A 13,404-nucleotide genomic window follows, 5' to 3' on the forward strand; every position below is an offset into this window, starting at 1 on the left:
CCAATTGCTGAGGTCAGAACAATTTGAGCAAATAAGGTAAGACTGCATTATAACTCGAAGTATAAAATAAGTATCTGTAAGTCCATCCTGATACAAATTGGTATGAATAAATGAATGAAGGAAAAGAGACCACTCTCTCAATGCAAAAAATTCTAAATAACTCAAGCAAATACTCTGTCCTCAAAGAGTGTGTAATCCCCTACTCCTTATGTGTGGGAGGAGCTTAGTGACTTCTTCAAAGAGTACAGAATGGAAGTGGGGAAGAGAGTAACTTTACAGTGGAGAACATGACAAACACTGCATCAGCCAAGTAGTCATGACCGACACCAAAATCACACGTCAAGGCGCTTCCTGGATGGTCCAGTGGCTGAGAGAGAAACTCCATGCTCCCAATGCAGGGGGCCCAGGTTCAGTCGCTGGTCAGGAAACTAGACTCCTCATGCAGCAACTAAGAGTTTGCGTGCCACAACTGAAAGATCATGTACGCTGCAGTGAAGACCAAAGTCCCATGTGCTACAATTAACACCAGCACAGCCAAATAAACAAATGAAAGAAGTCATGCTGATAATATGTACTCTTGAGATGTTGTAATGGGGCTTTATCTCTGCAACCTTCCTCACAAAAACATATAACCTCAATCTAACCTTGAAAAAAACACTCAGAACAATTCCAATAGAGGGACATCCTACAAAACATTTGACTGGTACTTGGCAAATTTGTCATAGTCATCAGCAACAAGGAAAATCTAAGAAACTGCTACACTCAAAAGTAGTCTGGAGACACAACTAAATCTAATAAAGTTGTATTTGGGCGGGATTCTCGAACAGAAAAAAGGACTTTAGTTAAAAACTGGGGAAATCTGAATAAACTAGAGACTTTAGTTAATAATAATGTATCAATACTGGTTCATTTAATTGTAACAAATACAATATACTAGTATAAGATGTTAAGAAACTGGGTCTGGGATATAGAGAACTCTCTGTAAATGCAAAACTGTTCTTAAAAATAAAGTATTTTTTTAAAGGATGCAAAAATATATATCATGTACATTTTAATCACAAGAAAGCCAGAGTGGTCATATTAATAACAGGCAGACTTGGGAGCAGAGATAAAAATAAACATTTCATAATAACACTAAAAGTTAAATCATTAAGACATAAGAATCCTAAACATGTACATGTCTCACAAGAGAGCATTAAAGTACATGGAGCAAAAACTAACAGAAATTAAAGAAGAAATAAACAGATTCATAATTAAAGAGGATTCAACACTCTCATTCAGTAATTCATACAACAGGTACACAGAAAATCAGAAGGATACTTAAATTTGAAGAACACTATCAACTAACTTCGGAGAAGGCAATGGCACCCCACTCCAGTACTCTTGCCTGGAAAATCCCATGGGCGGAGGAGCCTGGTAGGTTGCAGTCCATGGAGTTGCGAAGTCGGACATGACTGAACGACTTCACTTTCACTTTTCACTTTCATGCATTGGAGATGGAAATGGCAACCCACTCCAGTGTTCTTCCCTGGAGAATCCCAGGGACGGGGAGCCTGGTAGGCTGCCCTCTATGGGGTCGCACAGAGTCGGACACGACTGAAGCGACTTAGCAGCAGCAGCAGCATCAACTAACTTCACACAATTAGTTATAGAATACTCCAACAACAGCAAAATCCAAAATTGTTTCAAGTACATACAGAACATTCACTAAGATAAACCATATGCTGGTCCATAAAACAAGCCTGAATAAATTTGAAAATATTATCAAACATACAGAGTCACTGTCATCGCTCAGTCGTGTCCAACTCTCTGTGACCTAATGGACTGTAGCTCCTCTGTCCATGCAACTTCCAGGGGAGGATACTGAGGTGGCTTGCCATTTCCTCCTCCAGGGGTCTTCCTGACCCAGGAACTGAACCTGAATCTCCTGCACTGCGGGCAGGATCTTTGCCTCTGAGCCACTGGGGAAGCCCATATAAAACACACAGAACATGCAATTAAATTTCAAAACTAAACAACACTCTTCTACATCATCAATAAATCAATGAATCAAAAAGAAACTGTAAGAGAAATTAGAAAATATTTGAACTAAATGAAAATGTATGTGTGTTCAGTCCCTTAGCTGTGTTCGACTCTTTACAGCTGCATAGACTGTAGCCTGCCAGGTTATCTGCCTATACTATTTTCCAGGCAAGAATACTGGAATGGGGTACCATTTCCTACTCCAGGTGCTCTTCCCAATCCAGGGATTGAACCCATGTCTCGTGTGTCTCCTGAACTGGCAGGCAGATTCTTTACCAGAGCGCCACCTGGGAAGCCCAAATGAAAATAACAGAAATCAATTTGTGAGATGCAGCTAAAGCAGTGTTTAAAAGGAAATTCTTGGACTTCTCTGGTGGTCCAATGGTTACAAATCCACCTGCCAATGTAGGGGACATGGGTTCCATCTCTGATTTGGGAAGATTTCACAAGTCACAGGGGAACTAAGCCCCGTGTGCCACAACCACTGGGCCTGCACTCTAGAGCCTGTGAGCTGCCACTACAGAATCTCCCAAACCCTAGAGCTCCAGCTCCACAAGAGAAGCCACTGCAATGAGAAGCCTGTGCACCGAACTACAGGATAGCCCCCACTTGTCGAAGCTAGAGAAAACCCATGCACAGCAATAAAGACCCAGCAGAGCAAAAAATAGTAAATAAATGAATAAAAATTCTATATAAAAATAAAATAGAAAATTTTTCTAAATTTTACCTATTTTACTAATTATATTAGAAAAGAGGAAAGTTTTTCAATCAGTAATCTGAGTGTCCACCTTAGGATGCTAGGGGAAAAAAAGCAAATTAAGTCAAGAGTATGTAGAGGAAAAAATAAAAAGAGGAGAAATCAATAAAATTGAAAATGGACAAGCAATAGATATCAATGCCTCTAAATCAGGAAAAAAATCAGGAAGCAGAAATTACCAATGAGAAATGATCATTACCATGAAAGCACATCATTAGACATTTAAAAAATAACAAGAGAAAGTTATAAACACTTGCATGCCAATAAATTCAACAACATAGATGAAAAGGACAATTTTTTAAAGACACAAATTACAAAATTGACGTAAGGACAGAAAATCCAAACAGTCTGATATCTATGACTTGCCAACAACCACCAAAGTAGTAAAAGGCAAGGAAGGATTCTTTCTTGAGTCTTGAGAGGGAGCATGTTCCTGCCAACACCTTGATTTTACACTTAAGATTTTCCAAAACTGTGAAAGAATAAACCTGCTAATTAAATCACGTGGTTTGTGGCTACTCTAGGGAAACTACTACACATGTTAACATTCTGGACACAGTGGAATAAAAAATGTTATTAAATTTAATGACAGTTTTTGTTACTTCTTAGTGTGGAGCTACTAGAAAACTTAAAATTACACTCATGGCTTACATTATTTCTAGTGAACATCACTAATCTCAGTTCAGTTCAGTTCAGTCGCTCAGTCGTGTCCGACTCCTTGCAACCCCATGAATCGCAGCACGCCAGGCCTCCCTGTCCATCACCAACTCCCAGAGTTCACTCAGACTCACGTCCATTCAGTCAGTGATGCCATCCAGCCATCTCATCCTCTGTCATCCCCTTCTCCTCCTGCCCCCAATCCCTCCCAGCATCAGAGTCTTTTCCAATGAGTCAACTCTTCACATGAGGTGGCCAAAGTACTGGAGTTTCAGCTTTAGTATCATTCCTTCCAAAGAAATCCCAGGGCTGATCTCCTTCAGAATGGACTGGTTGGATCTCCTTGCAGTCCAAGGGACTCTCAAGAGTCTTCTCCAACACTACAGTTCAAAAGCGTCAATTCTTCGGCGCTCAGCCTTCTTCACAGTCCAACTCTCACATCCATACATGACCACAGGAAAAACCATAGCCTTGACTAGATGGACCTTTGTTGGCAAAGTAATGTCTCTGCTTTTGAATATGCTGTCTAGGTTGGTCCTAACTTTCCTTCCAAGAAATAAGCGTCTTTTAATTTCATGGCTGCAGTCACCATCTGCAGTGATTTTTGGAGCCCAAAAAAATAAAGTCTGACACTGTTTCCACTGTTTCTCCATCTATTTCCCATGAAGTGATGGGACCGGATGCCATGATCTTCATTTTCTGAAGGTTGAGCTTTAAGCCAACTTTTTCACTCTCCACTTTCACCTTCATCAAGAGGCTTTTTAGTTCCTCTTCACTTTCTACCATAAGGGTGGAGTCATCTGCATATCTGAGGTGATTGATATTTCTCCCGGCAATTTTGATTCCAGCTTGTGCTTCTTCCAGTCCAGCATTTCTCATGATGTACTCTGCATAGAAGTTAAATCACTAATCTAGCCAGTGCAATAAGGCAAGAAAAAACTAAAAGAATACTGATTGGAAATGAAGGAGCAAAACTGGTTTTCTCTGCAGACATTATGATTCTGTACCAAGAAAATCCTAAGGGGGCTTCCCTGGTGGCTCAGTGGTAAAGAATCTGCCTGCCAATGCAGGAGACACAGGTTCGATCCCTGATCCAGGAAGATCCCACATGCCATGGAGCAACTAAGCCTGTGCACCATTAACTATTGAGCCTGTGCTCTAGAGCCTGGGAACTAAAACTACTGAAACCTGCATGCCCGAGAGCCCCTGCTCCACAACAAGAGAAGCCACCACAATGAGAAGCCCCCGCACTGCAACAAAGAGTAGCCCCCACTCTCTGCAACGCGAGAAAAGCCCGTGCAACAACGAAGACCCAGCACAGCCAAAAATGAAATAAATAACATTATTTTAAGAAAAGAAAATCCTAAGGAATATACACAAAAGCTACTAGAACTGAAAAGTTAATTTATGGACTTCCCTGGTAATGCAATGGATGAGAATCTGCCTGCCAATGCAGGGGACATGGGTTTAATCCCTCGTCCAGGATGATTCTACCTGCCTCAGAGCAACTCAGTTGTCACATGCGTGACAGCTACTGAAGCCTGTGCACGCTAGGGTCATCAAGCTACAACTACTGAGCCTGTGTGCTGCCACCTACCGAAGCCCATGTGCCTAGAGCCTGTGCTCCGCAGCAAGAGAAGCCACCACAGTGAGAAGCCCACGCCACACAATGAACAGCAGCCCCCACTCACAACAATTAGAGAAAAGCCCTCTCAACAATTAGAGAAAAGCCCTCTCAACAATTAGAGAAAAGCCCCCGCAAAGCAACAAAGACCCAGCGTAGCCAAAAATAAATTAAAAAAAAAATTTAAGCTAATTTAGTAAGACAAGACTACAAAGTTAACTTTGTATTGCATTTTTATATACTATCAAACAATTGGAAAAATAAAATTTAAAATACAGTATCACTGACAATAGTATCAAAAAACAAGAAATACCTGGGGATAAACTGAACAAAATATGAGCATGACCTATAAAATGAAAATCATAAAACACTGGAAAAAAAAAAAAAACTAAACTAAAGATATTTAAATAAAGAAAAGTTATGCCATATTAAAGTACCAGAAAACTATTAATGAGATGTCAATTCTCCCCATCAGTGCTTTTTGTAGAAAGTGACAAGTTTATTCTACAACTTATAAGAAAATGCTAAGGATATAAAGTAACCAAAACAGTTTTGATAAGAAAAAAAAAGGTAAAAAATAAATACTAACTGATTGCAAGATTTGCTATAAAGAAACAGCAATGAAGACAATACAATATTGGCATAAGGATAGACATTTAGACCAAAGGAACATAAAAGACCAGAAACAGACCCACAGTTAAAAAAAAAAAAAAATAGAAAGGAATCAGATTGCACATAACCTCCAAACCAGTAAGCAGCACTAATATGAAGCAAGGGAGGGAGGGGAGGGAGGAAGAAAAATTAAACTCTACAGAATAAAATAACAAGGTGCTAAGATAATAACTGATCTCTCTTGATCTAACTAGACAGTGTAATCAGAAAAGACCTCTCAGGAGAATGCCCTGGCAATCCAGTGGTTAAGATTGAGCGCTTTCACTGCCATGAGCCCGGATTCAATGCCTGATCAGGGAACTAATATCCCACAAGCCATGCTGCATGGCCAAACAGAAAGAAAAGAAAAGAAATGGAAAAGACCTCTCAGAAAAGTAACAGGTAAATGGAATAGTACACACGAAGGCTCTGAGGGAAGGAATCTAAAAGTAGGCTGGTATGACAGGTGCCCAGTAGGCAAGGACAGAGGTAGGGCTTTTCAAGCAGAGGAAAATGTCTGCAGTTTTCAGTTCTACCCACTTTCTTTCATCCCCACCACTGCTGTTCTCAATTCTCATGCAGATGCCTACAAGATCTTCCAGCTGCTGAACGTGCAGTCTCACTCAAGCTGCTTTCCCAATGCATCCTTCACTACTGAGCCAGATACTGAACACCTTAAAATCATTAAATGACTCCCTGTTCCCTACAGTGTCTATGGTCTTAATTTCCTATCTGACTTTTAAGATTCTTCATGACATAGTTCCTATTTACCCCTCTAGCTTACTCCCCACTTCCCTTCAAAATTACCTGTGCCCCAAGACTAAATTACTTGCATTTTAATAAAGCCCATCACATTCTTTCACTACTTTGTGCCTTTCATATCTTTGAGTTTTAAGTCAAATGTCTTCTATATAAACTATATTTAATCCACACCAAAAACACCTAGGTATTTCTTTCTGCTACAACAGCATCGTTTCCTCTATTCTAGGTTTGTCATGATGTGGATGCTTGTCTACAAGACTAGCATGTTTATCCTGCTAGACTTTAACAGGCAGACTGTATGTTATTCATCTTTTTTTCCCTAGCAGATAGCATGCTGCTGCTGCTGCTGCTAAGTCGCTTCAGTCGTGTCGGACTCTGTGCGACCCCATAGACGGCAGCCCACCAGGCTCCCCCGTCCCTGGGATTCCCCAGACAAGAATACTGGAGTGGGTTGCCATTTCCTTCTCCAATGCATGAAAAGTGAAAAGTGAAAGTGAAGTCGGTCAGTCGTGTCTGACTCCCAGTGACCCCAGGGACTGCAGCCCACCAGGCTCTTCCGTCCATGGGATCCTCCAGGCAAGAGTACTGGAGTAGGGTGCCATTGCCTTCTCCGGCAGATAGCATAGTACCTATTTAATAGAGACTTGTTTCTACAATTAAACAGAGACTCCTAACATTTATGCTTTCAGAATCTAAGCATCCCTAAATTAAGAAACAAAGGAACCACACATTTGACAAATGAGAGTCAAAGAATCCTTTAAAATATTTCAAATATTAAAAAAAAAACATAAAATAACTATTCTGTAAGTCAAATGATTATAAATATGTATTTGCAAATATTAAATTTGGCTGAAATTAGGTCCAGTTAGAAATATTTATGCCCCAAATATTACTATGAGAGTTAAGAATTTTATTATATTGAAAAATAAAACAGAATTATTACAGAAACTTGCAGCAAATCAGTAACAGAGATGAATTATATTTTGATCTCTACCCAATGAGTTCAAGTCCCAGATGCACATCCAGTTTTCACCTTGCTTTCATTCCTCAAATACCATATTGTGAGACCCCTCATGATCCACTGCAAAGGAAGGAGCACAAAGAATGGCTACATTTTCAAAAGTTTAATGTGGGTGGGACCATCATACTAGCAAAAAGATTTCATTATAGCATTATTTTATGACTGAAAACGTGGAATTACTAAAATATTAAAAAGATAGAATACTGGTTAAATAAACTGTGATAGTAAACTTTGGACTACTACTATACAAAACCATAAAATATAGCAATATGTAGCACCATGTTAGTTTTCAAATACCACACAAAGAGAATTCTATTACATTTACTTACTCATGTATTACACACTGACATAAATTTAGAAAAAATTTTAAGTTTAAAAAGTACCTAATTTTCCCCCACAAATAACACTAAATAAATCTATTAACTAAAATTTAAATTTTAAATTTCAAATATGAAGTTACTGGATTTTGGAATTTCCTACAATCTGATGCCACAGACTTACCATTTTATACCAGCTATACTATACAAACTCATTCCCCAAGTTTTAATTCTTTCAAATGATTCTCCAGTTCCAACAAGGTGTCCTATTACTGTAAGTATATCAAACTGACAATTTTGAAGAGGAGATACAACTTGTGGTACCAGCATACAGAAGTCAAAATTTTAATTCATGTACTATAAAAGCTTATTTACCTTTAATATCTAAGTTTCAGATGATAGATTATATTGGAAATACAAATTAAAACAAATTCCATCTGCAAATCAAAAAGACGAAATGAGACAACCTGCCCCTAACTCAGCAGCTTTCCTTTTTACTTTACAACCTGTATTTAAGTTGCAAGAATAAGACTGAAACCTAACTTTCAAACTGAGCAGCAAATGCAATGCAAAAATCAGTATCTGTCTTAGCAGGAAACTCCAATGAAAACATGATATGTTTTGGTCTCAACTGACAGAGGAAAGGTGCATCCTTCGGTTATTATTTACCATGCAAAATCCCTTGTCTATCGCTACAAACCAGCTTTTATTGCAGATACTTAACATGTTTCCTTACAGAGCTGCCTCAACCAAATAACCTTCCAAATCTGGCACAATGAATTGTTACAGCTTACACACACCACTGCAGTCCCTTGTAATTTAAAACATGTTGCATTTTAAAATCAGTCTCCACACACCAACTCTACTGCCAATTTCTCCAGCTGAAAGCTCAAGTCTAAACTACAAAATACTATATTTACTCTCAACAACATAATGCACTCATTTACAAATTACACACGAGTAAATGACTCCAACCTTACAACTTCAAAATTTCTAACATCATAGCTTTTCCATCATGCAAGTCTAAACAGTAGTACAGTTAGTGAGGTACTACGGACAAAGTGAACTGCCACATTATCGGTAAATAATATAATCCTAATCAACTATTCGGCAAAATGGCCACAGGAGACACCAATGAGGGGAAAGTGTGGATCGAGTTTGACATTACTAGAAAAACGAGTCAAAGCAAATTTAAAGGTGAAGCAGATAAACCTCCCGAATACAAATCTAAGTTCATTTTTGAATTCCAGTTTCACACCAAGAAGCAGTTTATCAAATTTTCAACAGTAATACAGGGCATAAAATAAAAGCGACGGGTTTTTTTTGTCATGGTAATACTGATAAAAGAATAGGTATCCTTCAGTGCTGAGATGAAGTTTTCCTTCCTTCAGTTTTGCTCGTGTCACGTGTACACATAAAAATCATACAATTCTCTTAATTTCGGAAAGCTTAATACACATGATCACCTCAAACGTAACATTTATAGAAAACTTAGCGCCTTAGCACTAACATTCTCTCCTTACCACACCCTTCATCTTCTAAACCAAGAGACCGGAAGGGAAAACCTACCCCTACTTTAAATTAGGGTCTAGCGAGAACTTCTTGAGTTCGCACACAATTAAGATGGTTCAGTAAATCAATTACCCAACTACAAGGCTTGACAATTTCTCAGAAGCAAAACACACAGACAGCTGAGGGCTTATTACTGGAGATGACTTTTCCTCACATTTGCACAAGTAACTTCGGTAACTGACCTAAATTTGCCAGTGTTAAACAAACAGGTAATGGGGGGGGGGGCATTGTTTAAAGCTTGGCTCATTTATTTATCCTGACGAGGCACCGTCTTTCGGAGGATAAAGTTTATGAAGCAGAAAACCGGGGGGAATGGGAGGGCAGATAGATGATAGCATCTTCAATGTAGAAAAGTTACAGCTCTTTACAAGAGTCAGCATTAGGGGCTCATTAGTTGGTTTTATTTGTGTTTAGTCACTTTCCTAAAAGTCATCGCCAACAAAGAAGCCCTGAGGATCCGCCACGGTAAGGCAGAGGAGATGTCCTCAATTCACCTGCGACACCTGCCCAGGTCACGAGTTCTCCCCCCGCCCTGGCCCCAGACCCCGCTCCAGACCCCCGATCTCGGCTCTTCACCCACTCCGCCGCAAAGCCCTCGAGAACCCCCGTCCTCGCCCCTTCCCCCATCCCCACCCACGCGCGGTCCCCTTGGCGGTCCCCAGGGCCCAGACCCCTCGCGCTTCCTTCCACAGCAGTGGCTCTCCGAAGCCCGGGCGGCTGCGCGGGGAGGCCCTTCCCGGCGGGGCCTCTCCCCGCATCATACCCCGCTGGCTCCTGGGGACTCCCCGCCCCCGCAAACCGCAGAGAAACTAGGCCAGGAATGCCAGCCCTCTCCACTCTCCGCCTCCCGGGCGACCCCCCGCAGGCCGGCCGTCGGAACTCAGCCCTCCGAGTCGCTACCTGCCCAGCGCCCTCCCGGCCCGGAAGCTCGGGGCGGCCCGAGGCGCGGCGCAGGGTTCCTCCGCCAAAGGTCCTCTGCCGCACACTCACCTGCTGCCCGATCTTCCTTCAGCGCCACCCGAGCACAGCCCCTTCCTGGGGCATGAAAGCGCCGGCTTCGGGCCTGGTCTCTCTCGGCAGAGCAGGGCGGGGGACTGGCTCCCGCGGCCACCGCCGCCTGGTCTGCGCCTGCGCCGGCTCCCGGGCTGGGTCTCCAGGGGCGCCTCCTGCAGCGAGGGGTAACGGCCTGGAGCGCGAGCTCGCGCTGGCGCCTCGGCTCACCGGAGGCCGGCCGTGCGGGCAGCGGGTTGCCTAGGAGCTACGCGCTGCACTGCTGCCCCGACAGCTGACGGCCATGTTTCTGTTCCCTTTTTCTTTTTTCCTCCGCCTCCTTCCGCCCCTTTCCATACAACAGCACTTTCCTTCCCCCCCACTCCCGCTCCCTTTCCTACTGCGGGGGCGGTAGAAAAGGGCGTGGGGGAGGGGAGGGGAAAAGAGGGCGCGGGGGGCGGAGCAGCGCCCGAGCCCCGCCCCCGGAGAGGGCCGAGGCCGCGGGGTCACTGCTCCTCCCCCTCACTATCCGCGACCCCGCGGGGTGCCCGGTCCCGGTGCCGGCACCCTGAGAGAGCGCCTCCTCCGCGTCCGTCCTGCGGATCCCGAGCAGAAACTAGTCAGGGAGAAGAGGCTCAAGGCACCGCTTTGCACCCCTTCCTGCGGGGCTCAGACTCGCAGTTTGGTGTGGCTTTATTGCCTTGGCCTCGGGCAGGTGGCGGCTGCTCCTTTCGGGCTTTTCACAGGCGGGGAAAGTGACGCCGAGTCGCTCAAAGTCACTGAGAATACTGTCGAGAGGGATACGGGTCTCTGGACGAGAAGCTTCCTTCTCGGGGTGGGAGTTGGAATTTCCACGTATGACTGGGGGCCTCCCGGACAGGAGAGAGCCCCACCGACTGTGGCTTCCCGAAGCCCTTCCCGGCTGCAGCGCCCCAGGAGAGTCTTAGACCGCGCTTGGTGTCGCTGCCTCGACTGAGATTTGGGGATGGAAACCTGGAACTTGGAAATCTCTCGTTTAAATCATCAGCCCGCTCCTGCCTCCTAAAAGTGTATCCTCCTTATATATACGGCTGCATGCATGATCGGTTCCCTTAATGAAAATTATGAGATGTTGTAGACTACGTCCTGAAATAATTATATATATGCAATTATATATACATGAAAAAAATAGCAGCTAGTTATTCAGGAAGAAGCAAATGGTTTAAAACAAATTAGGAGAACATTTTCACCTTCTGGACAAAAAAAAAAAAAGCGAGTGACTTCTTAGATTCCGTGGCAGGTCAGAATTAGAATTGACAAGATTTGTGAATATCTAATAAGTATTCACACACACAGAGATCATTTTCCTGAAATTACTTTCTCATTAAATCTGTTTTTTGACTTTTTTTTTTTTTTTGCTGAAAAGTATGAGATTAAACTTTGGTCATGAGGGCCCTGTTGACAATTTTTTTCCAACGTTTATTGCATATATGGGGTGCAGAAACTATCTCCCTGACCATGTTAGCAGTAAAGAGTTGATTCAGTAGAAATGCACAGCAATAAAAATGTCTTAATACTAGGTTGGAATCATTTTGAGTCTAGTGGTAACCAGTCATTGACAGTGACTATCTGGTCAAAAGTTTACAAAGGAACTAATACTTCAGAATTAGTTTGTGAACTTCTTGTCTTTCTATACTAGGGACTTAACCTGGTGGATCTGTGGTTAGGAAATCCATGCTTTCACTGCCAAGGGCCTGGCTTCAATCCCTGCTGGGGGAGCTAAGATCCCGTAAGCTACACCTGCAGGGCAAAAGAAAAAAAAAAGGTAACTCCTCCTTTACTGAGTACCTGGGTTCAGCATGTGATCCTTAGCATTCTGCAATGCCAAGTTAAATGACAGTGTTTACAGCTGCAGTAAGAGAAGGCATCTTGGAAAAGTGGAGAGACTAACTTGTGTGATATGTTGTCTATAATCTATCTTTGCTCCAAGAGAATCATTAAAATATTTTTCATATGATGTCTAAAATTTGCTTCAGGATAATAGTGGGAGCAGGAAGGTGAGTAGGGGTTGAGGTAAAATAAAATTGGACATTATGTTGAAGTGCAGTGATTGGTACTTGAGGTTTCCTTATGTTGTTCTCTGCATTTTATGTCTTTTTGAAATTTTATATAAAAAGAAAGTTGTTTTAATTGTTTCATGGAATTTCAGAGCTGAAAAGAGCTGAAGGGAATCACTATAGAGATTGTCTAGTCTAATTACCTCATTTAATAGATGGGGAAATTAAGGCCTAGCAAAGTTTCTTAACTTACTTATTAGTAGAAGTCTCCCAGGCTCAGTTTTGGTGATTTCATAGTTGAGTAGGAACTGCAGTTGACAAACAACTGCAGTTTGAACTGTGGGTTTGAACTGTGCAGATTTATTGATATGGGGATTTTTTCCAATAAGTGCTTGCTACAATACTATAAGATCTGCAGTTGGTTGAATCCTCGGTTGTGGAGTTGCAGATATGAAGGGCTGACTGTAAAGTTATATGCAGATTTTGGACTACACAAGGGGATTGGCACCACTAACCCACATGTTGTTCAGGGGTCAACAGTACTAAATTCATGGCTCTTTATTTTCCCAAACAGAATAACTTGCTCCAGATTTCCTATAATCCATACCTTGTAAATTAACAAATTATTTCGTTCCAACCCCTCATAATGAATTCTCAAAAACATAGTGTTTGAAGGCCTGGTGCCTGTAGGCACTCTTAGTTTATTGTTTTAGAAAGAGTTTTTAGTAAGAATGACATCAGCAAACACTAGATCTGCTTTATTCATATGGTATCTAAATGACTCAGTGTGTTCCACTCTCCACAGGGAGCTCCAGCACACTCTTCTCTTTGTTCTCCACTCAGTATCTTATCTGGCTGGAAACTCTGTCTCAGCTTTATCAGGAAAGGCTCATCTAGAGTCTTTTGGAGTTAGTCAGCACATTCTTTATCCAACTCTCCCCAAACATGACTGATATTCCTAACATCATAGCAAATTGTCCTGACCACTGATCAAA

General features: G+C 42.1%; 1 protein-coding gene across 3 annotated transcripts in view; it reads right to left on the bottom strand.

Annotated features, from left to right (window-relative positions):
• Positions 1–10,787, bottom strand: part of DENND4C (DENN domain containing 4C) — a 119,023-nt gene extending 108,236 nt beyond the window's left edge. The window contains exon 1 of one of the 3 annotated variants that reach the window (XM_055577952.1): positions 10,374–10,785. The gene's annotated coding sequence lies outside the window, so the exon portion shown is untranslated. Of the gene's footprint in view, positions 1–10,373 lie in introns of all 3 variants that reach the window. The other 2 variants (XM_055577953.1, XM_055577955.1) reach the window with 2 other exon arrangements.
• Positions 10,788–13,404: the final 2,617 nt, after the last annotated feature.

Source organism: Bubalus kerabau, chromosome 4 (genome assembly GCF_029407905.1).
Source record: "Bubalus kerabau isolate K-KA32 ecotype Philippines breed swamp buffalo chromosome 4, PCC_UOA_SB_1v2, whole genome shotgun sequence".
In the NCBI taxonomy this organism is placed as follows: Eukaryota; Metazoa; Chordata; class Mammalia; order Artiodactyla; family Bovidae; genus Bubalus; species Bubalus kerabau.